Source organism: Hyperolius riggenbachi, chromosome 12, assembly GCF_040937935.1.
Source record: "Hyperolius riggenbachi isolate aHypRig1 chromosome 12, aHypRig1.pri, whole genome shotgun sequence".
Taxonomy (NCBI): Eukaryota; Metazoa; Chordata; class Amphibia; order Anura; family Hyperoliidae; genus Hyperolius; species Hyperolius riggenbachi.
The window spans coordinates 166,513,224-166,540,982 of NC_090657.1; the positions used below are offsets into that span (position 1 = coordinate 166,513,224).

At 43.7% G+C, this 27,759-nt stretch overlaps 1 long non-coding RNA gene across 1 annotated transcript in view; it reads right to left on the reverse strand.

The window, feature by feature from the left end:
• The window catches only part of LOC137541802 (uncharacterized), a 1,009,411-nt gene that overhangs the window by 457,785 nt on the left and 523,867 nt on the right, over nucleotides 1-27,759 (reverse strand). The window lies entirely within an intron of this gene.

Consider the following 27,759-nt stretch of genomic DNA (forward strand, 5'->3'; position numbering starts at 1 on the left):
AAGTGATGAGATACTCACAAAGGTGGGTTGGAAGACCAGCAACCACAGTATAAAAGCAAGTGAGGAAATCATGTAGTAGTGGTACGTCGCTACTCGTAAATTCGTAAGCGTAGTTTTGAAACGGCACCTATGAACTACGATGTGTAGGTGCGAACTACGATGCGTAAATTTGCACTGGCGTAGTTTCTGCTCATCCCTGATTTCCTCATCTTAGATGTCCAAAAAATACACATGCTTATCATTAGGTCTTGATAGCCAATACCACGGTAGTAATGTCTGCATACTATGCTACTTATTTTTGTTTTATAATACCCTTTTTTGTATCTATTTTAGCACCATTTCTCTTTTGTTATCATTTAGTTTATATTCCTGAATCTCTGAATGCTCTAACTTGAAATTAAGGAACATTGTAATCGTAAAATGTACCTTTTCTGTCTGGGTGTGGCAGCTAGAATTAAGGGCATTGTTTTTTTTTTTTGAAAGGTTTGTCTTACAGTAGCAGTTACTGTCAAGTAGAGATGTAGCGAACGGTTCGCCGGCGAACGGTTCCAGGCGAACTTTGGGGGTTCGCGTTCGCCTGGACCAAGCGAACGTTTGCGGAAGTTCGATTCGCCCCATAATGCACTATGAGGGTCAACTTTGACCCTCTGCATCACAGTCAGCAGGCACATTGTAGCCATTCAGGCTACACTAAGCCCTGGAGCCCCACCCCCCCTTATATAAGGCAGGTTTGCCAGCCATTACACCCACTCGTGTGCCTGCTAGAGACAGACTAGGGACAGCTGCTGCAGACTTGTTCTCCTAGGGAAAGATTAGTTAGGCTCTTGGCTTGCTCCTGGCTGATTGTTATTGCTAAAATAGCACCCCTCAATAGCTCTTTTGAGAGCTCTAATGTTTTCCTGATGTGTTTTTTTGTGTGTGTGATGCTCACTGAATTATACAGCCCTATCTGTTGCAGCTGGACCTTGGTAATTGTTATTACTGTGCCAGCCAGGCCCTGCCTAACTATCTATCCTGGGACACCTACCTATGCCTACCTAACTACTGGGGCACCTATTTACCTATACGGGGACACCTACCTACCTACCTATACTAGGGGACCTACCTATGCCTACCTACCTATACTGGGTCTCCTACCTATGCCTAGCTAACTACTGGGTCTCCTACCTATGTCTAGCTAACTACTGAGGCACCTACCTATGCCTACCTACCTATACTGGGACTTCTACCTATGCCTACCTACCTATATCGGGACTCCTACCTATGCCTAGCTAACTACTAGGACACCTACCTATGCCTAGCTAATTACTGGGACACCTACCTATGCCTACCTACCTATACTGGGTCTCCTACCTATGCCTAGCTAACTACTGGGACACCTACCTATGCCTACCTACCTATACTGGGTCTCCTACCTATGCCTAGCTAACTACTGGGACACCTACCTATGCCTACCTACCTATACTGGGACTCCTACCTATGCCTACCTACCTATACTGGGACTCCTACCTATGCCTAGCTAACTACTGGGACACCTACCTATGCCTACCTACATACAAGAAGATAATAAGGTTGTTGCTTCATTGTGGACAGACCAAATTTGATCAGCTGGACAGTCACTGTTGTTCTATCATTGAGCTACCACAGCCCGGCCACCATATGGGCTTGAAAACCGCCACTGCCTACACTCTCGCCACAGTGCGCACCAGTCCAGCATGTCCGTCACAATGCAAACAGCTGTTTGCGGTGCGTTACACAGTGAGTTTGGTGTGTCAGTGTGAAGCAGAACTCTAATTACACTCCCTGATTGATGTATACCCATGCAAGATGTTTGAAAGCACTTTAGGCCTGCAATTTAGCATTCAATGTGATTTCTGCCCTTAAAACGCTGCTTTGCGTCAAATCCAGATTTTTCCCCGGGACTTTTGGCATGTATCCCACTCCGCCATGCCCCCCTTCAGGTGTTAGACCCCTTGAAACATCTTTTCCATCACTTTTGTGGCCAGCATAATTTTTTCTATTTTTCAAAGTTCGCATCCCCATTGAAGTCTATTGCGGTTCGCCAACTTTTCGGCGAGTTCGCGAACCGAAAATCGGAGGTTCGCGACATCTCTACTGTCAAGTGGGGTGGTGTTTCAAGTAGCACATCATTTGTGGGTTCAAGTAGCCCATAATCCCCCCCCCCCTTCCCCAGTGTGATGCTCCTTCTCCTGTAATTATAGTAGCCAAAGGTGCCCCCTTCAAAATAGGTAACCCTCCAGTGTAGGTAGCTATCCAAAGGTGCTCCCCTAGTATAGGTAGCAACCCCAAATATAGGTAATTAAGTTGCTATCCCCCGATTAGGTATCCACCCCAAGCTTAGATAGACAAAGGTGTGTCCCCAGTATAGGTAGCCATCTCCAGTGTAGGTTGTCAAAGGTGTCCACCCCCCCCCATAGAGGGCATTGATGAAGTTTTGTGTTGCCTTGCCTTTCCCTCCCCAACACTCACAGACCTGCAGATGAACGGTCCAATGAGAGGAGAGCAGGGCACAATAACCAACAGACAGGACAGAGGCGCACAGTATCCACGTGGTACACTTCAAATGTAGGAAGAGAGCAATTACATCACTTCCACATTAGCCACTTGGTACACTAGTAGGGAGATGTGTAGTCCAGAGTAGTCCTGAGACTTCCTACGGATACAGGGACAACACAGAGAGACCAGGTGCCCCTTATGATGTAGTTTATTAATGTCAGGTTCTGGATAAATACAAAGTGATGAGATACTCACAAAGGTGGGTCGGAAGACCAGCAACCACAGTATAAAAGCAAGTGAGGAAATCGTGTAGTAGTGGTACTTCGCTACTCGTAAATTCGTAAGCGTAGTTTTGAAACGGCACCTATGAACTACGATGTGTAGGTGCGAACTACGATGCGTAAATTCGCACTGGTGTAGTTTCTGCTCATCCCTGATTTCCTCATCTTAGATGTCCAAAAATACACATGCTTATTATTAGGACTTGATAGCCAATACCACGGTAGTAATGTCTGCATACTATGCTACTTATTTTTGTTTTATAATACCCTTTTTTGTATCTATTTTAGCACCATTTCTCTTTTGTTATCATTTAGTTTATATTCCTGAATCTCTGAATGCTCTAACTTGAAATTAAGGAACATTGTAATCGTAAAATGTACCTTTCCTGTCTGGGTGTGGCAGCTAGAATTAAGGGCATTGTTGTTTTTTTTTTGAAAGGTTTGTCTTACAGTAGCAGTTACTGTCAAGTGGGGTGGTGTTTCAAGTAGCACATCATTTGTGGGTCCAAGTAGCCCATAATCCACCCCCCCCTTCCCCAGTGTGATGCTCCTTCTCCTGTAATTATAATAGCCAAAGGTGCCCCCTTCAAAATAGGTAACCCTCCAGTGTAGGTAGCTAGCCAAAGGTGCTCCCCTAGTATAGGTAGCAACCCCAAATATAGGTAATTAAGTTGTTATCCCCTGATTAGGTATCCAACCCAAGCTTAGATAGACAAAGGTGTGTCCCCAGTATAGGTAGCCACCTCCAGTGTAGGTTGTCAAAGGTGTCCACCCCCCCCCCCCCCTAGAGGGCATTGATGAAGTTTTGCGCTGCCTTGCCTTCCCCTCCCCAACACTCACAGACCTGCAGATGAACGGTCCAATGAGAGGAGAGCAGGGCACAATAACCAACAGACAGGACAGCGGCGCACAGTATCCACGTGGTACACTTCAAATGTAGGAAGAGAGCAATTACATCACTTCCACATTAGCCACTTGGTACACTAGTAGGGAGATGTGTAGTCCAGAGTAGTCCTGAGACTTCCTACGGATACAGGAAAAACACAGAGAGACCAGGTGCCCCTTATGATGTAGTTTATTAATGTCAGGTTCTGGATAAATACAAAGTGATAAGATACTCACAAAGGTGGGTTGGAAGACCAGCAACCACAGTATAAAAGCAAGTGAGGAAATCATGTCCTCACTCTGGTTCTTTGTTTTCAAATGTATGGGCCGCACTCCAGAAAAAAAAAACGATTGGCTGGGTACACAAAAAAAAAACCATTCGACAGCAACTTCTAATAGCAAGTGGGCTGTAAACAATATAAATAGCACTCTGAGCTCTGCACCTTGGCTACCCAGACACTGCTTTATTAGATCTGAGGAAGCGGACTGTGTTCAGCGAAAGGCGTTATCGTTTTGGTGTCTGTCTGATTGTGAAAATCTCTCTCTAATATTGGCGCTGCCCCTTCTTTTTAGAGGTAAGCCATTTTACATGTATTACATCCATGATTATTTTTGGGGCATATTTTCCATCCCAGTGACTAGGTTTACTCAGGCGCGGAGCTAGGGGGGGTCGGGGTAGGACAAGTGCCCCGGGACGCCTGGTCCCCAAGGGCGCCCAGCTGAGCTTCGGGGAGGTTTTTTTTTGTTTGTTTTTTTGTGGGGGGTGAGGGGAGCAGCGCTGGGAGAAGAGGGACAGTGGGGAAGGGGGGCCATCTCCCCCCTCATTCCCTCACCTTAGGTGCTCTCCCTCCCTCGCTGTCCCCTCCAATGTCCAGGTGGCTGGCCCCAGGCGGAACTCACCTCCGTCTCGCTCCAGCGCCGGCCGGAAGTTCGGGTGCGCAGCCGCTGCTCTGGTCTGGACCAGACCAGAGTAGTGGAAGATCCATCCGGCGCTGCGACGAGACGGAGGTAAGTTCCGCCCGCCGCTGCCAGCCACCCGGACATTGGAGGGGAGAGCGAGGGAGGGAGAGCAGCTCTTCCTCTTCTCTGCGCTGCTCCCCTCCTGCTGGGGAGGGGGACACCTGACCTGGCTACCTACTCTGGGCACATATACCCCTGCCTACATATATTGGGCACATATACCCCTAACTACATATACTGGGCATATACCCCTGGCTACCGACTCTGGGCACATATACCCCTGGCTACCTACTCTTGGCACATATACCCCAGCCTACATATATTGGGCACATATACCCCTAACTACATATACTGGGCATATACCCCTGGCTACCTACTCTGGGCACATATACTCCTGGCTACCTACTCTGGGCACATATACCCTTGCCTACATATATTGGGCACATATACCCCTAACTACATATACTGGGCATATACCCCTGGCTACCTACTCTGAGCACATATACCCCTGGCTACCTACTCTGGGCACATATACCCCTGGCTACCTACTCTGGGCACATATACTCCTGACTACATATATTGGGCACATATACCCCTAACTACATATACTGGGCATATACCCCTGGCTACCTACTCTGGGCACATATACCTCTGGCTACCTACTCTGGGCACATATACCCCTGCCTACATATATTGGGCACATATACCCCTAACTACATATACTGGGTATATACCCTGGCTACCTACTCTGGGCACATATACCCCTGACTACATATATTGGGCACATATACCCCTAACTACATATACTGGTCATATACCCCTGGCTACCTACTCTGGGCACATATACCTCTGGCTACCTACTCTGGGCACATATACCCCTGCCTACATATATTGGGCACATATACCCCTAACTACATATACTGGGTATATACCCTGGCTACCTACTCTGGGCACATATACCCCTGACTACATATATTGGGCACATATACCCCTAACTACATATACTGGTCATATACCCCTGGCTACCTACTCTGGGCACATATACCTCTGGCTACCTACTCTGGGCACATATACCCCTGCCTACATATATTGGGCACATATACCCCTAACTACATATACTGGGTATATACCCTGGCTACCTACTCTGGGCACATATACCCCTGGCTACCTACTCTGGGCACATATACCCCTGCCTACATATATTGGGCACATATACCCCTAACTACATATACTGGGCATATACCCCTGGCTACCTACTCTGGGCACATATACCCCTGACTACCTATATTGGGCACATATACCCCTAACTACATATACTGGGCATATACTCCTGGCTACCTACTCTGGGCACATATACCCCTGGCTACCTACTCTGGGCACATATACCCCTGCCTACATATACTGGGCACATATACCCCTAACTACATATACTGGGTACATATTATACCCCTGGCTACATATACTGGGCACATATAACCCTGACTACATATACTGGGCACATATACCCCTGGCTACATATACTGGGCACATATACCCCTGACTATATATACTGGGCACATATTATACCCCTGGCTACATATACTGGGCACATATAACCCTGACTACATATACTGGGCACATATACCCCTGGCTACATATACTGGGCACATATACCCCTGGCTATATATACTGGGCACATATACCCCTGACTATATATACTGGGCACATATACCCCTGGCTACATATACTGGGCACATATACCTCTGGCTACATATACTGGGGACACATACCCCTGCCTACATATACTGGGCACATATACTCCTGGCTACCTGTTCTGTGGACATCTCTACCCCTGGCTACCTGTTCTGGGGACATCTATACTGCTGGCCACCTATTCTGGGGACACGTATAGACCTGGGGCTACCTATTTTTGGGGAAGCACTGCTGTCAGATTGAGTGTATTTTGGGGAACTGCTGCCAGGTGAGAGGTGTCTACCATATTAAGGGGGCATTCTGCCTATTTATGTGAAATGCTGTCTATTTATGTGCCTCATGACTGCTGAATTTGTCTTGTTGGGGGCCTCATGGTTACTGAATTTGTCTTGTTGGGGGCCTCATGATTTGTTGGGGGCCTCAAGATCGCTGAATTTGTCTTGTTAGGGGCCTCATGATTGCTGAATTTGTCTTGTTAGGGGCCTCATGATTGCTGAATTTGTCTTGTTGGGGGCCTCAGGATTGCTAAATTTGTCTTGTTGAGGGCCTCATGATTGCTGAGTTGGTCATGTTGGGGGCCTCATGTTTGCTCATGATTGAGGAATTTGTCTTGATGGGGGGGGGGGGGGGGGGCTCATGATTGCTGAATTTGTCTTGGAACATGCTGGAAGGTACATACTGAGGGAGGGTGGGTGAGCGTGAGCCTGCTAACCTCCATGTACATTTGAAGGGGCGTGGCCAAATGTGGAGCACCCATAACCACGCCCACATTTGGTCACGACCCTTCACCTTAGGGGGCGCATTAATAGTCTTTGTCCCCGGGCGCTGAAAACCCTAGCTACACCTCTGGGTTTACTTAGCCCAAGTGGCGACCCTGATTGTGAATGTGTTGATTAAATCATGTGATTTGGTGGCACCTGCTTGTGTGTGTATGGGTTATATGGTCCGTGGAATTTCAAGTGTTGGGCACTTTCATCTCAGTTCAGCTGGTATGTGCACTGTTATCCATTCAGAAAGCTGGAAAGGTGAGGCTTTGTGTGTCCGTCAAATAAGCCTTATGCTCATAATAGCCAATTAATTTCCATTCTGAAATTTGCTCTAACTTATCTACTGTATATCATCTGCTGCTATAGGCAACACCTTCGCTTCCCTTTACTCCAGAAGTTAAGAGCAGCCGTGCAATTTCTTTCACTTAAATTTTCCTCAGCAAAGAATTAAAAATGCTTTTAATTTTCATTTCTACTGCTTAATAAAATATGTTTAATCCATAGTTACTGAAGTGATTAGCTCATATAAACATAATGGCTGTCAACTAATACAGTGGACTGTATCTTAGAAGGCGGAGATCAGAAGGTTGTATTATTAATAGAGCAAAGGAGGCGCCAGCACAGCTTGCCCAGCACTCCACTAATGTAAAGCCCATATCAGTGTAATTATTTACAGGACCCCCACTGGCTCCAGATGACACAGTCTGAGATACTCTGATCCTTCTACACAAAGAATCTGCCCATCTTTCTCCTTGGACTTTCATCTTTGGTAAATATTTGAAATTAGCAGCCTTGCGTGTTCTTGTATGTTTCATGGACAGCCAATACCCTGCAGAGCACTGATGTAAATGAATGAATATTTAAATATCGTTCCTCATTCTCATGCTGACAGCACTGGCGTTATAAATCGGGTGAGGCTGGAGAAGTCAAAGACCCAATTAGGAAGACTCAACAAGGATCGGGCGAAAAACAATACAATGCTGTTCGGATGAGTAAACTGTAGAGGTGTGTTACACTTATATTACACTCTTTTGATGATATCTATACAAATACCAAGTACAATAGAGTCTCGCTCACTTATCCAGCACTAACGGGGATCCGCTGATGCCAGATAAATGTGCTTACTGGTTGCTTGAGGCTCAATGTTAAAAAATAGGCCTAGCTAATACAGTGCTATACATCACTCTATATACATATCGTGAACCCTATAATAAAAGTTAAAATACAGTAATTAAAAAGTATATTAATCTTGGGAGAGTCATGGAACCCAGTGTTAAGCTCAGCAGAGCTTACAAAAAGCCTAAGAACTTATTACTATTAAGTATTTATATAGCGCCAGCATCTTCTGCAGTGCTGTACAGAGTATATTGTCTTGTCACTTAACTGTCCCTGATGAGGGCTCACACTATAATGCCCATCATAATATCGTGTAGTGTACAGTATGTATAATAGTTTAGGACCAATTTAGAGGGAAGCCAATTAACTTATCTGTATGTTTTTGGGATGCGGGAGGAAACCGGAGTGCCTGCAGGAAACCCACACAGACACGGGGAGAACATACAAACTCTGTGCAGGTAGTGCCCTGGCTGGGATGCACACCAGGCATCTAGCGCTGCAAGGCGAGAGTGCTAACCAATTAGCCATCTTGCTGCCAGAGAAATGCCGAAGATTTGTTCTGGTTGGTTGATACTTCTGGTTAGTTTAGTTCTGGATAACTGAGATTTTACTGTACAACTATGAAAGGGTTAAAATATCTATTCTCTGAGAGACCAGGCCACTATATTATTTATTTTCAGCTTGAAACATACATGCCAAATGTTCTACTTTTTTCCTGTGTTTCCTGTGTGTGAGATGGAGAAGTCTGCTTGTCAGATGTACGGCTTAGGAGAACATTTTCCATGCAGTGAGGGCTCCTGGGAAGGAACCAGATACATCAAATCAAAGGTGGTTGGAGAAAGACAACAGAAGAAAGGAATATAACGTGGCTACTGCATTGTAGTTGGCTTTTTCTGAATGGCAGAACAGCTTTTCTCAGCTCAGTGGTTCTTTCACCTTTCTCCCCGGTGGAAACCGTGTTTACACCAAGTCCTTCGCTACATCTGCTGGTGAGGTTAACATTTTGAAATGCAATAACCTTTTGTAAGTTATGATGTGAGTTGCTCTTAAACAACACAATTTGTAAATGATTACGAATAGAAGCATGCAAATTGCTTGGATTCTCAGTCACCTGTAACATAAAATCATTTCTGCTTTTTTTAAATGAAGCCGTAATTGTTACTTCTCTTCCGCCTCCTAGCTGAAAACTAAAAATCCCTTGTCAGTTTAATTATGCACTAACAGCTACAATGAATATGAAATGCTGTAAAGCTATGTACACATTTCAGCCAAAACAGTCATCCGTGGTCATCATGGATAGAAATTTAGAGTGCATACAGGTGTCCCCAATATTGTCCAGAAGTTCATGAGAGATCCATATTTTTGGATCACCAATTACCATCCTCTATTGCTCTTGCAGGGACTTCTCCTCCCCTCTACTTGGAATATAATAGTTATGGTGTTAAGGTCTGTGACTGTGGCCTCCTCCTCACCCCAGACTGTTGACTGACCTTGGTTATAAACCACAAGTAGAGCTGCATCATTTTACAATCAAGGTCTTTTCTAGAAAATAGGGGCCAGTCTCATATACTATACAGCCCCTTTCCAACACCAAGGCAGCTGGCCTTAACTGGGATGGTCTTATGGCAGGGCACAAGTGACAGGGTTCCACCATTGACAAGCGACCAGCCACCACGGATGATAAAAAAGAAAGAGCTGCTAGTCTTCTTTGTATCTCCAAACTACCCAAAGGTGTCCCCTTTCTGCAGTTGTACACATTTTGCCAGAAAAAAAAATGCATTAAGTTCTTCAGGCATTTGTTGGTCTTCTCAAATCATTTTGATACGTTTGGCTGCTTTAGTACATCTCATGTAATTTTTCCTTCTTTGCATTTCTTTTTTATTGAGGGATTTTTGGTCACTTTTAGTCCTTTATACTTTCCTAGTGGTTCTTATCATGAGAAATCTGGCATTCCTTAGTTGGTCTCATAAGCCACCAAATCTTTTTCTGAACTGACTTCAATGGTGTTTCGGCTGCAAAACATACTAAATTCCAAGCATTTCACCCCGTGTGGCCAAAAAGCGCTGAAACTGGACATAACTACACTATGAAGGCACAGTATACACGTCACAGCCATACACTGATTTGTCCAGCTGATTGAATTTAATTAATGTATTTTTATATTTTAGCATGATTATATTATAAGTACTTGAATAAAGAGTTGTGCTGGAGTTTGCTATCTACTGACAATAACTAAGATGGCAGCGGAACTAGCAAATAAAATAAACATGTAATGCATTAATGAAACAATCAGCCAGCCTAATGTCCCATAAAGGTGTTCAAAACGTAAAAAAAAAAAAAATACATAATATGATGGCACTTTATAAATACAATAAATAACAATGCTCAATTCTGTATGTTTACATGTAGAATCTTAACAAACAACATGAACATTGCACCCTTGTACTATATGCAGTAGAACTGTGGATAAGCCTACATTTTTATACAAAGAAGTTATTTTAAAAGTTGGTGTCAGCTTATCTGTGAGTGAAACGTTAAGTTTGGCTTATGTCTGAGCATATGGTATTTCATAGCTGTCAAAGACAGAGGTGCTCACTTGTGCTGGCCAGACCCAAAGGCACTGTTACTGTGCAGACCTGAGGAAGCAGGCGAAGTACAGAGAAATGTGTTGTCCAGGCTCGGATTTATCTTACAGGAGCCTATAGGCACAGCTGTCCAGGCACCTTAGACTTCGCCCTCTATGAACCTACAAACCCCCACTAAACTACACTACAAATGTGCTGGCTGTACTAGCTGTCACTTCTCCCTTACTTTCATTGCCCATCATAGGTAGCTTCTGGTGCATTTTAGCATCAGGTAGCCTGATGTACCCCTAAATATTAAGTAGCTAGAGGTGCCCTCAAGTATTAGGTAGCTAGAGGAACCTGAGTATTAAGTAGCTAGAGGTGCCCCTGACTGAAGGTAGATCTCATCAGTGGAATCCTGAGAGCAGGGTGAGTAACCTCTCATTTACACTCTCATCAGGACTTAGGAAAGAAGGGAGTGAGGCGCTCGGGGAGGGGAGTGAGCCGCCTTTCCATCATCAGGCCCCTGTAGGCATGTGCCACAGTGCCTTATGGTAAATCTGGCCCTGGTGTTGTCCAGTTTTAGTGCTTAAATAAACCTTATTTATGGAGTCAAATTGGCCTTTTTCTCCGGAGAGATAAGACCAGATAAGACCAGCACTACCTGTACTTTAAAAAAAATAAAATAAAACTAGTTTGTTTGTAAATTGTCATCCATAAAGGTTCTCCTAAGTTGATTTAAGGAAAGTTTCTAGAAAATAATGATTTTTACCTCATCATCTAGTTATGACATATGCATGGGTTTTTGAAATTTGACTGAAAAGCTGGTGGGCGGGATGTGACATTTTTCTGATTTTTTTTTAAATGTAAAATTGTCCACCACTTTCACATCAAAAAATGTCTCCATGAGCCAACGTACCTGCCAGTGCATACGGCGGATGCAGAGATTGCTACTAGTGAACCTCTTTCTGGGATAAACAACATATACTGTACTGAAGAATGAAATGTGACTGTCAGATTATTTGTTACAGTTCAAGTCTTTTTATCTGATACATCAAAAAAAGTTCAGTAAAAAATTTAGTAAAATAAGTAATTTAAAATAAATTAAGTTGACAATACAGTATGCATTTCTTAAAATCTGAAAAAAAAAGTATTGCTTTTGAAAATAAAGTAAACCCTGAGAATCCCACATGAGGATATGGGCTAGTCCAAAACCTGATAATTCTGTCAGATTTCTACTACCAACTGTAAGTGACAGCAACATAGGAGAAGATTAATGTATAGCACAAGTTACTTTGAAAGAAACATACTTTTTATTTATGTGTTTTCATGTATTTTACGTTTTTCGCTATAGTGGTCCTTTAAAAAAAAAAAAAGTGACACCCATGCAAACCTAGAACTAAAAAACACATATATAAGTAGATAAATACTACTTCTACTAACATAACAGATGCATTGCACTGTCCATGTTATGATTCCTGTGAATTTTATAAAGGAAAAGCAGATAATCCTATTCTAGACAGTTTCCATCTTGGTTATCTTTGAATGAATCTAATCGTGACATCATTTCCTCCCTTGCACTTTTCTTCTCCTCTTGCTAATGCTAACTGTGTATTTGTTACCCGCACTCCTCCCAGAGTCTTCAGAAAGTTACACTGAGGTCTATACTAGGAAGTGCACTGTCTTATGTCATTAGAAGGAGGGGGAAATAAAGGAAAGAGGAGGAATTTATTATAGATAAAAAGATCCCCAGCATACAACTGTTTTGCTAGCTGATGGCAATGGCAATTAAAGGGCCAGTGTTCCTAAGGTATATGATAACTTCAAACCATAACAGCAGAAAAAGTTCTGAAAGTTTTGAATACAGGATCAGCATCTTTATCACTTAATACACTCAGACCAGTTGCTGTTTAAATAGTTTTTTATGGTGACAATCTCACTTTAAGCAAGATGGCCAATGTCATTCTACCATCAAAAACCAAGTGGTTCATGTAAAAGCTGCAGTATACTATCATCCAGAAAAGGGCATCCTTTCTAAATATTGCTCATCTCTAATTGCTCAGCTTAGAGTAATCCTAGATAGTTTTCAATGGTTCAATAAGAAATATGGAGTTTCACATGCCAATCTGCCTGGCCAATACTGCTGGCCTCTTCCTGCCCTCCAGCAGAGCAGCTCTTTGTATTGCGGTTTAATGGTGACTTGAGGGAGGATATTTAATGGATCAGACACTGTAATGTATCTGCTACCAGTGCTGCTGCCGTCGTTTCTGTCAACAGCAAATGCAACAGAAATGATCCCAGCAGACAGAAATAATAATAGTTCTGAGCAGACAATGAAAACAAGATGACCAGTTAACAAAAGCAGCAGAAACGCTGCTGTATTATATCATGTGTTTTGCAATCTAACTGTTGGTTTCTTACCAAGTAAGAACATTCTCATTCTTATCTCTGTTTTTTGTATTCTTTGATTTTGTATTTTTCCTCCAAAGCCATAAAAATTCATTCCAGACCTGATACGAGTAGTTGCCGTCTGACTGAATCACTAACAGACATTATTTAATCTCTGAAGGAGGAGATCAGCGAGAATTCTCCACAAGAAATGCTGAATGAAAACACCTCCTGAACCCTCAGAGTGACTCCTTCTGCAGCATTCTTTACAGTGAAAAATAAATGATGGGAAAGTGAGATGTTCTGCAGTGGAAACATGAGACAGATCCAGTGGTGCAGGTACAGAAAACACAGCCATTGTCAAACCATTCTTCCAGGGGTCTGTAAGGTCCTCCTATTTGTATGTTATCTGCTCTTAGCATGCCATTCTCTGCACCTACCTGCATTGCCCGGTACTGCCCTGCTCTGTACTGTGGCCTAAACAGCAGCAGGACTCTGAATTTACATGAATTTACAGACTGAATGCTCTTGCACCAACAGGTCTCATGAATGAATTTAATTTTGCCTCACTTCCAGTAATAAATATTCTGTTCTGATCTGGCAGAGGATGGCATGTAAGTGAGGAGAGCTGCAAGATATGGAAACAATATAACGGAGGTGGACATTGTGGCATGCATTGTGTCTGATGCTGATTGTATGTGTATGCCGACATACGGCCTGCAATGTCTGTCAAGTGATGTAACTGTGGAGGCTGGGTGTGCTGTAACGCCCACAGAGCTAATCATACGCATGAATAAAGAGGAAGCAGGTTCCGCTCCCAAACAGAGCTACAGCATAAGTAGCGCAGTGGAGCAACCCTTAGCTACATACTCCCTGATGAAGCTTCAGCCCACCCGGGGCAACATGTGTGGGTGGATCAACATATAATTTCCAGCGCTCGCAGCTAACTGTATATGCTCAGGTAGTTGAAGTATTTTGCCAGTTTTTAAATGCTGAAACCCTGTCACCTCAGGGTACTGGCGTAAAGTAACTCTAAAATGATATATAGCTCAGGGTGCTGCAGAAAATTGGCAGGTTATTTCAGGCTAAAAAGTCCAACGTCAAAGAATATCTCTGTGCTCTCCTTTTTCAGTAATATGTAGCAGCATGTAAAATCCCCTTGCGGGTACAGACTCACCAGATCCTAAGGTCGGAATGACCAAATCTCGAATTCAAGCGTGTAGGCCCCCATGTCACCACTCTGGCTCACAGGTGTTGTCTCCCGGCTGCTCCCAGCTGCTCCACTTTTATCCACTTGTCGTCACAACACAAAATCAAAATGAGGATCGCACACCACTATGGAGGTGCTGGACCATTGTAAACTGCAAGCAAAAAATCGAAGAGGTCCGCACACTCAATCGATTCAAGGTTTATTCAACCAATTGTGACACACGTCCACTCCGGTTTATGGAGTGGACGTGTGTCACAATTGGTTGAATAAACCTTGATCTTGGATCGATTGAGTGTGCGGACCTCTTCAATTTTTTGCTTACAGACCCCACCAAACCGCACTGCAAGTCTGTTGGCTGTCCTAGGTGTCACTTCTCCCTTGCTTACCTTCCCATCACAGGAAGCTACAGGTGCCCCTTGGTAATAGGTAGCCAGAACTACCCTCAATATTAAGTAGCTAGAGTTGTTCTCAAGTATTAGGTAGCTAGAGGAACCTCTGTATTAAGTAGCTGGAGGTGCCCCTGACTGAAGGGAGATCTCGTCAGTGGAATGCCAAGAGCTGGGTGAGTAACCTCTCATTTACACTCTAATCAGGACTTGCCACAGATTCTTGATTGGATTTAGATCTGGACTTTGACTGGGCCATTCTAACACATGGATATGTTTTGTTTTAAACCCTTCCATTTTTGCCCTGGCTTTATGTTTAGGGTCGTTGTCCTGCTGGAAGGTGAACCTCCGCCCCAGTCTCAAGTCTTTTGCAGACTCTAAGAAGTTTTCTTCCAAGATTGCCCTGTATTTGGCTCCATCCATCTTCCTATCAACTCTGACCAGCTTCCCTGTCCCTGATAAAGAGAAGCACCCCCAGAACGTGCTGCCACCACCATATTTGACAGTGGGGATGGTGTGTTCAGAGTTATGTGCAGTGTTAGTTTTTTGCCACACATAGCGTTTTGCATTTTGGCCAAAAAGTTTCATTTTGGTCTCATCTGACCAGAGCACCTTCTTCCACATGTTTGCTGTGTCCCCCACATGGCTTGTGGCAAACTGCAAACAGGACTTCTTATGCTTTTCTGTTAACAATGACTTTCTTCTTGCCACTCTTCCATAAAGGCCAACTTTGTGCAGTGCACAATTAATAGTTGTCCTATGGACAGATTCCCCCACCTGAGCTGTAGATCTCTGCAGCTCGTCCAGAGTCACCATGGGCCTCTTGACTGCATTTTTCTGATTGGCGCTTTCCTTGTTCGGCCTGTGAGGTTAGGTGGACAGCCTTGTCTAGGTAGGTTTACAGTTGTGCCATACTCCTTCTATTTCTGAATGATCGCTTGAACAGTTCTCTGTGGGATGCACAAGGCTTTGGAAATCTTTTTGTAGCCTAAGCCTGCTTTAAATGACTCAATAACTTTATCCCTGACCTGTCTGGTGTGTCATTTGGACTTCATGGTGTTGTTGCTCCCAATATTCTCTCAGACAACCTCTGAGGTCATCACAGAGCAGCTGCATTTGTACTGACATTAGATTACACACAGGTGCACTCTATTTAGTCATTAGCACTCATCAGGCAATGTCTATGGGCAACTGACTGCACTCAGACCAAAGGGGGCTGAATAATTATGCACACACCACTTTGCAGTTATTTTTTTTTGTAAAAAATGTTTGAAATCGTGTATGATGTTTGTTCCACTTCTCACGTGTACACCACTTTGTATTGGTCTTTCACAAGTATTTCCAATAAGATTGATTCATGTTTGTGGCAGTAATATGACAACATGTGGAAAACTTCAAGAGGCCGAATATTTTTGCAAACCACTTGTTGAGATAAGGGCACTGCTTTTGACCTCAGTTGGCAGAACTCGTGCTGTGAATTCTTGGAATGCCTTGATCTCTCTCTACTACCAGAAAACATAGAAACTGAAAGCAGAAGTCCTCTGTTATTGTCTCACACTGCCTCCTAGTGAAAAGTGGCCATAAATACACATTACGGCAGTACTAATTAGCAGCAAGGAAATGTAGCAAATAACAAAATATGCTCAAATAAATTGGCCAGGAGCACTTACAAGCCTCTAAATAAATTGGCTGCTAAAGGGTTAATTAAAGACAGGTCTATATTGTGTGCTCACATCACACTCTTCATGGTAATTGGGCGTAAAATGTCAGATTTTAGGTTTACCCAAGCAGGGGTTGATGAGTAGCGTTCACCTGTACCAATTGTGCTGATCAAGCTGCTTTGTAATAGGACATTGTAATAACAGGACATTAAAGTTGGTCTCCCAAGTGTCTTCTCAATGTTGATATTTTAATGTGCGCTTGCCCATAACCAGTGTGCTGCACCCAAATGTAACTATATGCGCCAGCATTCTCATTATCGCAGCTAAATTACATTAGTGGCATACCAGCGCCTACATTTTTTCACAGCTTAATTGCCATGACCGGTCAGCCATGTTTCCTTGTTACAAGACAGAAGTGGGTTACATATATGCTCCTGCATCCCCAAAGCATTAAACAGCATCAACATGGTAATTATGGAATAGGCTGTGTGGATAAGGCATCTGCCTAAATGAACAGTAACAGCCATGTTGTATTGCTGGTATGATCCCATATAACTCCCTTTAACATGTCAATTACAGAGCGGAGAAAAAGTTCTGAGCAAGGCTCGAGATTAGGTGCGGAGTAATCTTCAGCCCAAGCAATGGTGTGAGAACATTATGGTAACAATAAGCAGCAGCCAAGGGCCAAACAGGAGAGTCTAAAGTCAGTGCAGCAACAAGCCAATCAGGAGGGAGGATTTTAATAAGTGTAAAGTCTGGCCTGAAAACCGTTCAATAAAAAGCGCCACACAGGGGGGAGTGTAGTGAGATATGCTTACTTATGTGTCCTGGGACACGTGGTGAATAGGACGTATAGAGCTCCAGTTTTTGATGCCCTTGAAGGCCATTGCGGTAACAGTGGGCGATCCATTGCATTGTGAGGTATGCCAGGTTAAATCAGGGCCCTTCTACCCTCCTCTAGATTCCAGCAGGGGTAGGTTCTCCCATTGTGCTGGAAGGACAACATAAAGGGGAAGCCTTACCTATACCGTACCAAAGCTGCTTGGAGAGCTTGAGTGATGGGCTTGAATGACCATCTCTTCAGTATGGTCCCAGGTGCTAGGTCCATGAAGAGTTGGACGGAGGCCAGTACACCCGGCAATGGGCTCAAGCTTTGCGTAGCTACCAATTTTTTATTGGACACAGCTCCAGGGGCTTGTGACTGGACAAGGGGCAATTGTTGAGTGCAGAAAATCACTGGAATCGGGTCATCTAGGGTGGATGATGGGTTTTCTCCATACTTCTTTGATGGCGTCTTGCTGGTGGTCATCTTAGCTTGGGAGGTGGCCTTTGTGTGGCGTGCAGGATAGGTTTTGGTAGGTTCAGGAACACTGCCACTGACGGGTTTCTGCTCATATCACTCGTTGGAGCTAGTGCATGGATTAGGCATAGGACCCTCGGACTGCTAGAAAAGGGAGATTTTGAGCGGTGCGTAGCTCACAGCAGAGACATCTTGTTGTGTCGCTGCTGGGCATGCCCCCTCTGAAAAATTATTTAAACAGTATATGAAAATGTATATTCTAGGAGAAAACTTAAGAGAAAATGTGAATTGGATCTGGCCCACTGTGTGGTGTATGACCACCTTAAGCAAGATTAGGGCTGATTCGCTTCAATACTGAATTTGGAAATTTTGCTTCCTCATCTCTATACGACAGCACTGAAACTGTTCAGTATTTTATACATATGGTATAAACAAATGAGAAAGAAACAGAAACAAAGTAGATGAAATCACAGAGATCATAATGTTTACGACACCCATCACTTTCTATTTTGCAGAACATCATTAGAATTCTTGGCTCCTAGTGAGATGAAAAAGAGTTTCCAAATGGGTTTAAAAGAAATAAAAAAATAAAAAAACACACATATACACAACATTCCTGTGTTCGGTACAGTGCTTCATAAAGAGAAATTAATGTAACACTTTATTTTGAAACAGGTGTACCATTGAAGCTGAGGGAGACATTACGGTGACAGCTGGCTGAAGCCATTGCCGTAAATTACAACAGACACATCTAAAACGTCACTTTCTGTGCTTAATAATAAACACATTCAGTAATTTCTCTCAGCAAAAGAAAAGGAACTCTACATAACAATTTAAAAATAAAAAAAACTTCCTGCCAAAAATAATTATAGACTTGGAAAATGATGGCAACAAAATAATTTGGCAATGAAAGGGGACAGGGAGACAAAGAGAAAAATGGGGGAAAAAAGCAAGAACTGAAGATATGAAGAGGGTGGATTTACAAGAAATATTCACATCTAACACAAGAAGAGAGAAAAAGGTGGAAATAAATGCCTCCGTCAATGTTATACACTATCCAGCTCTGGCTGGATAGTGTAATGGTTAAAGGCTCTGCCTCTGACACAGAAGACCAGGGTTCGAATCTCGGCTCTGCCTGTTCAGTAAGCCAGCACTTATTCACAGGTGACCTTAGGCAAGTCTCTCTAACACTGCTACTGCCTATAGAGCACATCCTAGTGGCTGCAGCTCTGGTGCTTTGAGTCCGCCAGGAGAAAAGCGCTATATAAGTGTTTGTCTTTGTCTTTTAAAGAAAACCTGTAACAGAAGGAAGTGGTATTTACCTTGGGAAGGGAAAGCCTCTGGATCCTATCGAGGCTTCCCCATCATCCTCGGTCCCACAGTGGTCTCGCTGGGCCCCTCCAAACGGCAGCCAGGTAAATATTTACCTTCCCCGGCTCCAGCACAGGCGCAGTAGCGGCTCTCGGCTCAGGATCAGGCGGAAATAGCCGATCCCAGTCGGGTTCGCTTTACTGCACAGATGCAAGTCGCATGCACAGTAGAGCAGACCCAATTCAGATCGGCTTTATCTGCTTGATCCCAAGCCGAGAGCCGCTACTGCACCTGCACTGGAGCTGGGGAAGGTAGATATTGCAGGCGCTACTGCGCCTGCACCACAGCCTGACAAATTGTTGGCTGTGGCTTCGGAGGGGCCCAGCAAGTCCACCGTAGGATGGGGGAAGCCCTCCCAAGGTAGGTACCCCCCAGGGGCCCATTTTTTTATTACAGAGTCTCTTTAAGTAAGTCGTGAAGTAACAGGAGAATTAATCCAGCTCATTCAAGAATCCACAAAATAAAGACACTATCAGGCTCAGGGGCGGATTTGTACAATTTACTGCCCAAGGGCTACTGTCACTTACCCCACCGCCCACCTACCCTGTTCTCCCCCTGTCCTGTGCTGTTCTCCCCCCATCCTGTGCTGTTCTACGCCATCCTGTACTGTGCTTCACTGATGCGGACAGGTCTTTGACTGTTGCAGTTTACATGTTTGGCAGTTTAACTTCTTGAGTGTTCCAGTCTGCTGCCCACCCCTTGCTTCCTGGTGCCCTAGGCTATGGCCTTGGTGGCCTTCCCTCAAATCCGACCATGACTAGGCTAATATCTCATTGGCAGCCATAGGTTACGCTGAACATTGTCACTGCATATGACATTCACTTATCAGATACACCTCTCCCTAATACTTACAGACAGATACAGACTTCTTCTATATTGGGACCAAAGCAAGATCAAAACTTTATCTTGTCACATTATTAGATTATAAAGAGCAGTGTAATGGTCACTTCACATCCTAAACCAAACAAGCTACTTGCTTTTCTCAAACTCTGATGGTGCCCATACATGGTCCAATTTTTCATTTTTTTTTTCGAATATAAAGATGTTTCCAACATGTCCGATTGGATTAAGAAAAACAATAAAAGAAAACAAAAAAAAACTGGATAATTGTTTGTTTTTCAATTGTTTTGGTCGAATAAATGGAAAAATCAAACATTTTTATTGTACTGTGTATGGGCACCTTATATTGATAAAGTAAAATCTAAGTGGCGGCTATGTGTCTGCCCTTGTTTGTTTGCAGCAGGGGCCGCCATTCCGCATTCAACGCAGTGTTCTGTATGACACACGCATACAAATGCAAAACTTTTGTGCCTCGCAGGATCCAGCATTATGTTCCTCTATGTCCAAGAAATTGCTGCATGTCCACTTTTGATTTCTGGGAGCAAACAAATGTGATTTCCCTCATAAGGGCTATTTCCACCTAATACAGACTTCACATGCGTTCATGTCCGGGATTCATTTGTGAGTCACGTTAAGTGGAACAGGGCCTTATTGCATAACCAAGGCAAGACTTTTGCTGATTTGGGACCAAAGTAAGAACCAAGTAGTGCAGTCAGATTAGCTTTGTGGCATGAGCTGCAGCTATAAGGTCATTTCACTAGTCAACCAGGACTGATGTGTACAGTAGATAAGCTTCAGGGGGCAGTTGATGGTAGCTTTCCTACATAACCTAGAAAATTGCCCTTAGCACCATGACATACACACGACATCAACAACAAAACATTTGTAAAGCAATTTTCTCCTGTAGGAAACAAAACACATTTGTTTGTAATGTGTTACAGGGGCAAAAGTTATTTGATCATAAATGCCCAACTAAACATGTGGTGTTTCAGTTTTGATTTAAACGTCTCCAGGATTGATTGGGTGTGGCAAGGCATTCCAAAGTATAGGTTCAGCATGACAGAAGACTCTGACTCCAAAGCAGAGGCGTAACAATAGACCCTGCAAGGGATGCAGCCACGGGGGGAGGAGAGAATTAAAAACCCCAGGGGGCCCTGTGGGGGGAGATAAGTTTATTTTTCCTGTCCTGAGAGACTGACAGGGCACAGAGAGAAAAAAAACATTCTGCTCTCTGCACAATTGATCTAATGACTGCATCTGATGAGCCACTGATAAGGAATCATATAAAGTTTTGTAGACACATTTGTAGACAGTCCCTATTCAGTGTGCAGCAGGCTCTTGTGTACAATTCCCAGCCCCCAATCTCTCTGCACATGCACATTTTATCACAAAAGCTAATATAACTGATAGCAAAGATGTGTGCAGTGCTTCACTGCTGTCTGTTGTCGAGGAGGGGGGGGGGGATGATAAGGGGACCCCATCCAAAGTTTCACAGGGGGACCCAGTGATTTCCAGTTACGCCCCTGCTCCAAAGGTTTTTAGTTGGACAAGTTATTAGATCCTGTTGATCTGAGGTTGTGGAAGGTGTGACGCAGTTGTAACAAATCCTTCAGGTACATAAAGTGACAAAAGGCCTTAGAGACTTTTACTGGGACGTAGGCATAAGTCCACACACTGAATTGGGACCACACAGTTTAATGTCATGTCAAGAAATGTCATAATGTATCGTTGCATCTAATTGTTTTATTACACCCTGCAACTGTTTCCCACAAAGCGTTGAACACAGCTGTTCTGCCTACTGTTGTTGGATCCTGATTTCTGCTGGTACAGCCTCAAAATGGTGCAGGACAGATAAAAGCCCATCTAACAACCCCTGAGATCTCACTTAAAGGGAATCTAAAGTGAAATTAATGAATTGTATGTGTAGTACAGCTAAGAAAAGTATTAGTAGCAAAGAAAAGAGTCTTGTGTTGCTTCCAGTACAGGTCGAGGTAAGAAATGGGTTATCTACTGTATGCTAAGGAGATTCTCTACAGTGCTACAGTTTTGTTTTCTGAAGCAGTTATACATAAAAGAAACATTGAGTGACAGCTTCAGATAAGGTTTTACTGCAGGAAAGTCCAAAGGGTCTGTTTCATAGCTTAAAAGACAGGCAATGTTATAAAAAAAAAGCTATATAACTGAAAATAAAAATATGAGACTCTTTTCTTTGCTAATAATGTTCTATGAATTATCCGTACTACACATACAATTCCTTATATCATATGTTTTTTTTTTTGGGGGGGGGGGGGGGGTTGCTTCAGTGTACAGTGTCAAGTGTGTTGCTATATTATTTTTGTAATGTTGTCATGCTGAAGTCTCTTCACCTTCTCAGACCCTCTATGAATGCCCACAAAGGTAGCATGGCACTGCAGCACTCCAAGAGGTACTGTAACCCAGGACTGAACTTCATCCCAATCAGTAGCTGATACCCCCTTATCCATGAGGAATGTTTACGTTTTCACAAACAGATCAGGGGGAAGGGGGGGTCTGTATGGTTGATTTTGTGGTGAAACCGCTCCCACAGTGTGATGTCAGCACCTAGGTACTGACATCACACTGTGGGAGCCTTGTTGCATTGTGGGAAATAACTGTTTCCAACTGCCAAAAAAGCAGCATCTCCTTCCACAGACATCACCTGCCAGCAGTAAAGATGTCACTATGTGATACATTTCAGAATGTAAATCAGGGAAAGTAAAGATTTTACAATGAGCAAACATTGACTAAACCATTAATACATCATTATTGTAAAATATAAGCACTTTTTTTCATTATATTATTTTTCACACGTATCTTTTCATCGCGAAGAAAGGATACGCGTGGCAGGGCTGCACTGGCGTCGACTTAGAAGTCTACGGCACGGAACGGAGCTGGTGGCGGGAGAACGGCGGCTCGGGCAGGACCGGCGCGGGATAGGGCGGCTGCTGGGGGCTTAGGGAAGCCCCAGGTAAGTGAAACTATGTGTCTAAAATAACTTTACAGTTCCACTTTAAATGTGTAGGGAGGCAAATCTCATACCACAAAGGAGAAGGTAGTGGATCAAAGCAGTTGACTATTTATTCCTGTTGACTTACAATGTTAGAACATACAATCAGAAGATGGTAGAGAGATTTTTTTGCAAATATAAGTGTCATCCAGATACATTATTTACAAGGGATCTTGCAAGGATTGTGAGGTATTTATGGCAAATAGATAAGACCCTTGATTTACTAGGCCTACATAAACTTAACCCTTTCTGGACCAGCACCCTCTGCCCCCTTAAGGACCAGAGGGTGCTGATCCGGCAAACCGCCGCTTCCCGACGAATCGCCGCAAGTTACCGTCGCTCCCGCCGTACACGTCGCTCTCTCTGCCGCAGGCTGCTCTCTCTGCCGTCGCTATGACGGCAGAGCACTGTGCGCCGTCAGGAGCCGCTTTCATTGGCTCCTGACCCTGTCATTCCATGTAAGCCAATGGGAGCGGCTTACATGGAATGACAGGGCCAGGAGCCAATAAAAACGGCTCCTGCCCGGCTCACAGTGCTCTGCCGCCATAGAGGCATTGCGGTGGGGGCAGAGCGGACCGAGTGACGCGGACGGGCTGGGACGTGCCGTCAATGGGGTCGCTCGGTCCATGGGACATAGAGTTTACGTCCAGTCAGAACCGCAGCGCCCCCTGCCCGACGTAGATTCGTACTCGCTCCGTCCGCAGGTAGTTAAGGTTGCCAGACACCATACATATACACACCATACAGTAAAATGATCCAATTTTACGACAATTTAATACAAAAGTCGGTTGTCTCAAAAAATTTAAAGCTTTTTGTCTTTTTTTGTTTTTGTTTTTTGAGAAATCTGAATTTCCCAGTTTTATTTGATAAAGAAAAAGATTGGGAATGTTGGATTTTTCTGCTCAATTTTAATGAAAATGTAATGGTGCAGGGTAGATTGTCACATTTTTGATATACAGTTTTCAATAACTTTTTTCATAATTGGAGGAAAATGTAACGTGTGTGTGTGATACATGAGAACATTTTAAAAATCTGTCCAATCTGTCGGAAAATGGATTTCAATTCTTAACTTGAAAAGATAGAAAAATGTAAGGTATGTGGCCACTTTTAGGTTGACATAGGGTTTTTTACAGATCCTATCCTGTTCAGTATTCACTCCCGACGCCTGAAACAGTTGACTGAATGTTACTGAGCAGTGCACTCAGTGCGGCACAGTGATTTCCCGGGGGGAAGGGGGGAGGCAGTGCCCCAGTGTCGTGTAGTTCCGCCACTGCCTCCTCCCCCAAAAAGATTTCCCTTTAAATTAGGGTCGGGGTGAGAGAAGTACAAACTGTAATTCAAGAGGTCTTTGAATTTTAGTCTGTTGCACTCTTTCACTTGTGAATAACAGAAAAATGCAATAATTTCCATGACACTACTAGGTATTGCAGTCGAATGTATCCTTTCCTTGTGAATATGCTGAAGTTGAGAGGTCTTTAGACATCTCTCTATTGCAAGTAAGTCATATACTATTAGACATTTTTCATTGATTCGAATCAAACGAAAATCTATTCCAAATGAGGATACCTTCATTCGATATTCTGATGGAGATTTTGCCTTAATGCAGTTGATCAAACATGTCCATATGTCTGTTCTTTTATTGACTGAGCAGAAGTGTGTGTGTGTGTGGTGGGGGAAGCACATCAAATGGTACAAAAAAAAAGGTGGTGGTGTCCCAATCAATATTTAAATAGATTTCTGTAGGAATCTGATCCATATCAGGTGGTGCAAGGAAGTAAATCAATCAATACATTACAAATTATTTAAAATTGGGGAACTATGTGTTTTTTGCAGCAGTTTTTATTGTTCTATATCCTCATCTTTTGTATCTTCATTCTTCAACTCTCCAGATTTTATATAACTATTTTCTCCTGATTCTAGTCTCCTGTCTGGAATCCCCTCTCTGTTTCCGTGTACAATTATGTTCTTCTAATGGACGCAGAGTGGAGAACAAATAACACACATTTATGATCCTCAAAAAGACCACAGACACAGCGTAATGAAATACGAATCGTCATCTACCAATAAATGTAAATTAAGAACTGACCACCCCGCAGTCCCACCCTATGGGGTTCCGGAAACTCCAAGTCTTTCCATTAGCTTAGCTGCTGGTGAAGATCCTCCAGGCAGAAGAGTAATAAGGATTGTATAAATAGACTCTTATAACAGAGATGAAATTCACAGCTGGGAAGGTTAAACAAGAAGCGGGAACGATGGTAACATGGTGATAGCGACTCTCCGTGAAAGTGCGGGTGTTCCGCCTCTCAGCAAGGAGTCAGCAGAACCACACAATGATGCGCTATCACTTCATCAGCGCTGCAGAAAGGCTGTAATCGCAAGATGCGTCGGGTAAATTGTCTAAACGAAGCAAATCAGAAAGAAAGTCATTTCAGAATGACCTTATGAATCAGGTTTGGAAACCTATGAGTATGTACAATTATAATTGAGAAAAGCGCGGAGCTCAACATGATTATTTAGTGCTCTGGAAAAAATATAATTGCACTTCAGATATATTTAAATTAATTGGTGCGCCAAAAATGCACTCTTCATGACATGCTCCAAACTTGTTGACATTTCACTCTAACCTCCCAAAGTGAAAATGATCAATTAGTGTTCCAGCTGTCGCCCGCTGCGGATGTCAAAGGGCTTCCGCTGATAAGGATATCATATAGAAAATAATAATTATTCACTCTATACTCTGAATGTGTTACATTAATTGCAAGTACATAACAATGCATGGCATGTTGGCTTACACTTTCTTCTAACGATAAAACATTTATCCAACTTGATCTTCTCCTTCACAGGCACAACCATAGATGAAAAACAGGATGGGAAAGTGACATATAATCAAGTAATCAGTTTGTCAGTCTCTGATTACTTGACAGAAATCATGTGACCAACGTACATGCATCCCATATGGGAGAAAATATGTGTAGGAGAAATTGATCATCCCTAGCTTCATAATGTCATGGTTGCTTTGAAAAGGATACTATTGACATAAAAAACGATCACACAAAAAATTGGAACTGTATATATAATGCATGCAAAGGAACAGTGGCTGGATAGTGTATGGGTTAAGGGCTCTGCCTTTGACCTGGGTGACCAGGGTTTTTTAGACTCTTGATGTCAGCGTCAGTATAAAGGCTAGAGCTATACCATGTAGATAGGTTCCACTTCTCAGTCACTAGTCCCAGAGGAAGTGATTTACTGATTTTCACAGATCAGATGAAAACAGCTGAGGGATTTGTCAGCTACAGAGAAGGATCTGAAGAGAAGGACCTGTACTTTCTTTGGGCTTGATTCACTAAGACAAATAGCATGCCTTATCAAAGTTAGCACACCTTATCAGAGTAGCATAACGAGCACTACGAACCCACAGGGGCTCAGGGCAGGATGAGTGGAGCTCTAGTCATTGCCAATTAGTAGGCATAAGTTTGATATGCTACTCTGATAAGGCATGTTAACTTTGATAAGGTGTGTTAACTCTGATAAGTGTGCTATTTGTCTTAGTGAATCGAGCCTCTTCCCTTTTCCCTAACAAATTCACGTCCATTTGAAAAGGGCCCCTGGAAAAAATCTTATATGCCATCTTCAGCTACAAAAGGCTCCTGGTGTAGTCCATATATGCCACATTCGGCTACAAAGGGCGCCTGGTGTAGCCCATATATGCAAAATTCGGCTACAAAGGGCACCTGTTGTAGCCTATATATGAAAAAATTTGGCTACAAAGGGCACCAGGTGTAGTCCATATGCCAAATTCTGCTACAAAGGGAGCCTGGTGTTGCCCATATACACCAAATTCAGGTACAAAGGGAGCCCGGTGTAGCCAAAAAAGTTGTAGTTTTAGTTTATAAAAATGATGTTGTTATAGGCAAAATGTGTTGGGCTATAAAGGGGCTCTAGATATAGCTGAGAAAAGTGATTACTATGACCCAAGTTGGAGAACTTAGGTCATAGTAATCACTTTTCTCAGCTATATTTAGAGCCCTCCCCTGATGGTGCCTAACCTTAACCCACCTGGTGGTGCCTATACCTAACCCCTCCCTGGTGGTGCCTAACCCTAAGACAGCCCCTGGAGATTACTATGATCTAACTTCTCCCTACTCTCATACAGAACCCTCCCCTAACTCCCCCTGGTGGTGCCTAACCCTAAGACCCCCCCAGGTGGTGCCTAACCCTAAGACTTACCTGGTGGTGCCTAACCCTAAGACTCCCCTGGTGGAGCCTAACCCAAAGACCCCCCCAGGGGGTGCCTAACCCTAAGACCCCCCAGGTGGTGCCTAACCCTAAGACCCCCCAGGTGGTGCCTAACCCTAAAACAACGCTGGTGGTGCTTAACCCTAAGACTCCCCTGGTGATGCCTAACCCTAAGACCCCCCAGGTGGCGCCTAACCCTAAGACTCCCCTGGTGGTCCTAACCCTATGTCCTCCCTGGTGGTGCCTAGCCCACCCAGTGATGCCAAACTCTAAGACCCCCCCCCCCCACACTTGTGATGCCCTTTTAACTGATCCCCAAAAATTCCCCTGAAGGTGTGCAGTGTGGTCCGGTGTAGCCTGGTACATTGGTGCAGGTTGTATGGATTTCGGGACCTGGAGTTTTTTCCACCTTGCCACTGCCTGGGTCCGTTGTCTGTGCAGGTACAGGCCTTGTGGAATCCACCATTGCTACCCAGGAGATCAGAGCTCCACTGAGGTAGGACACAGCGCTCATCAGGAATTCTTTGGCTTTGCTGGATGCTGGCTCCATCCATCCATTG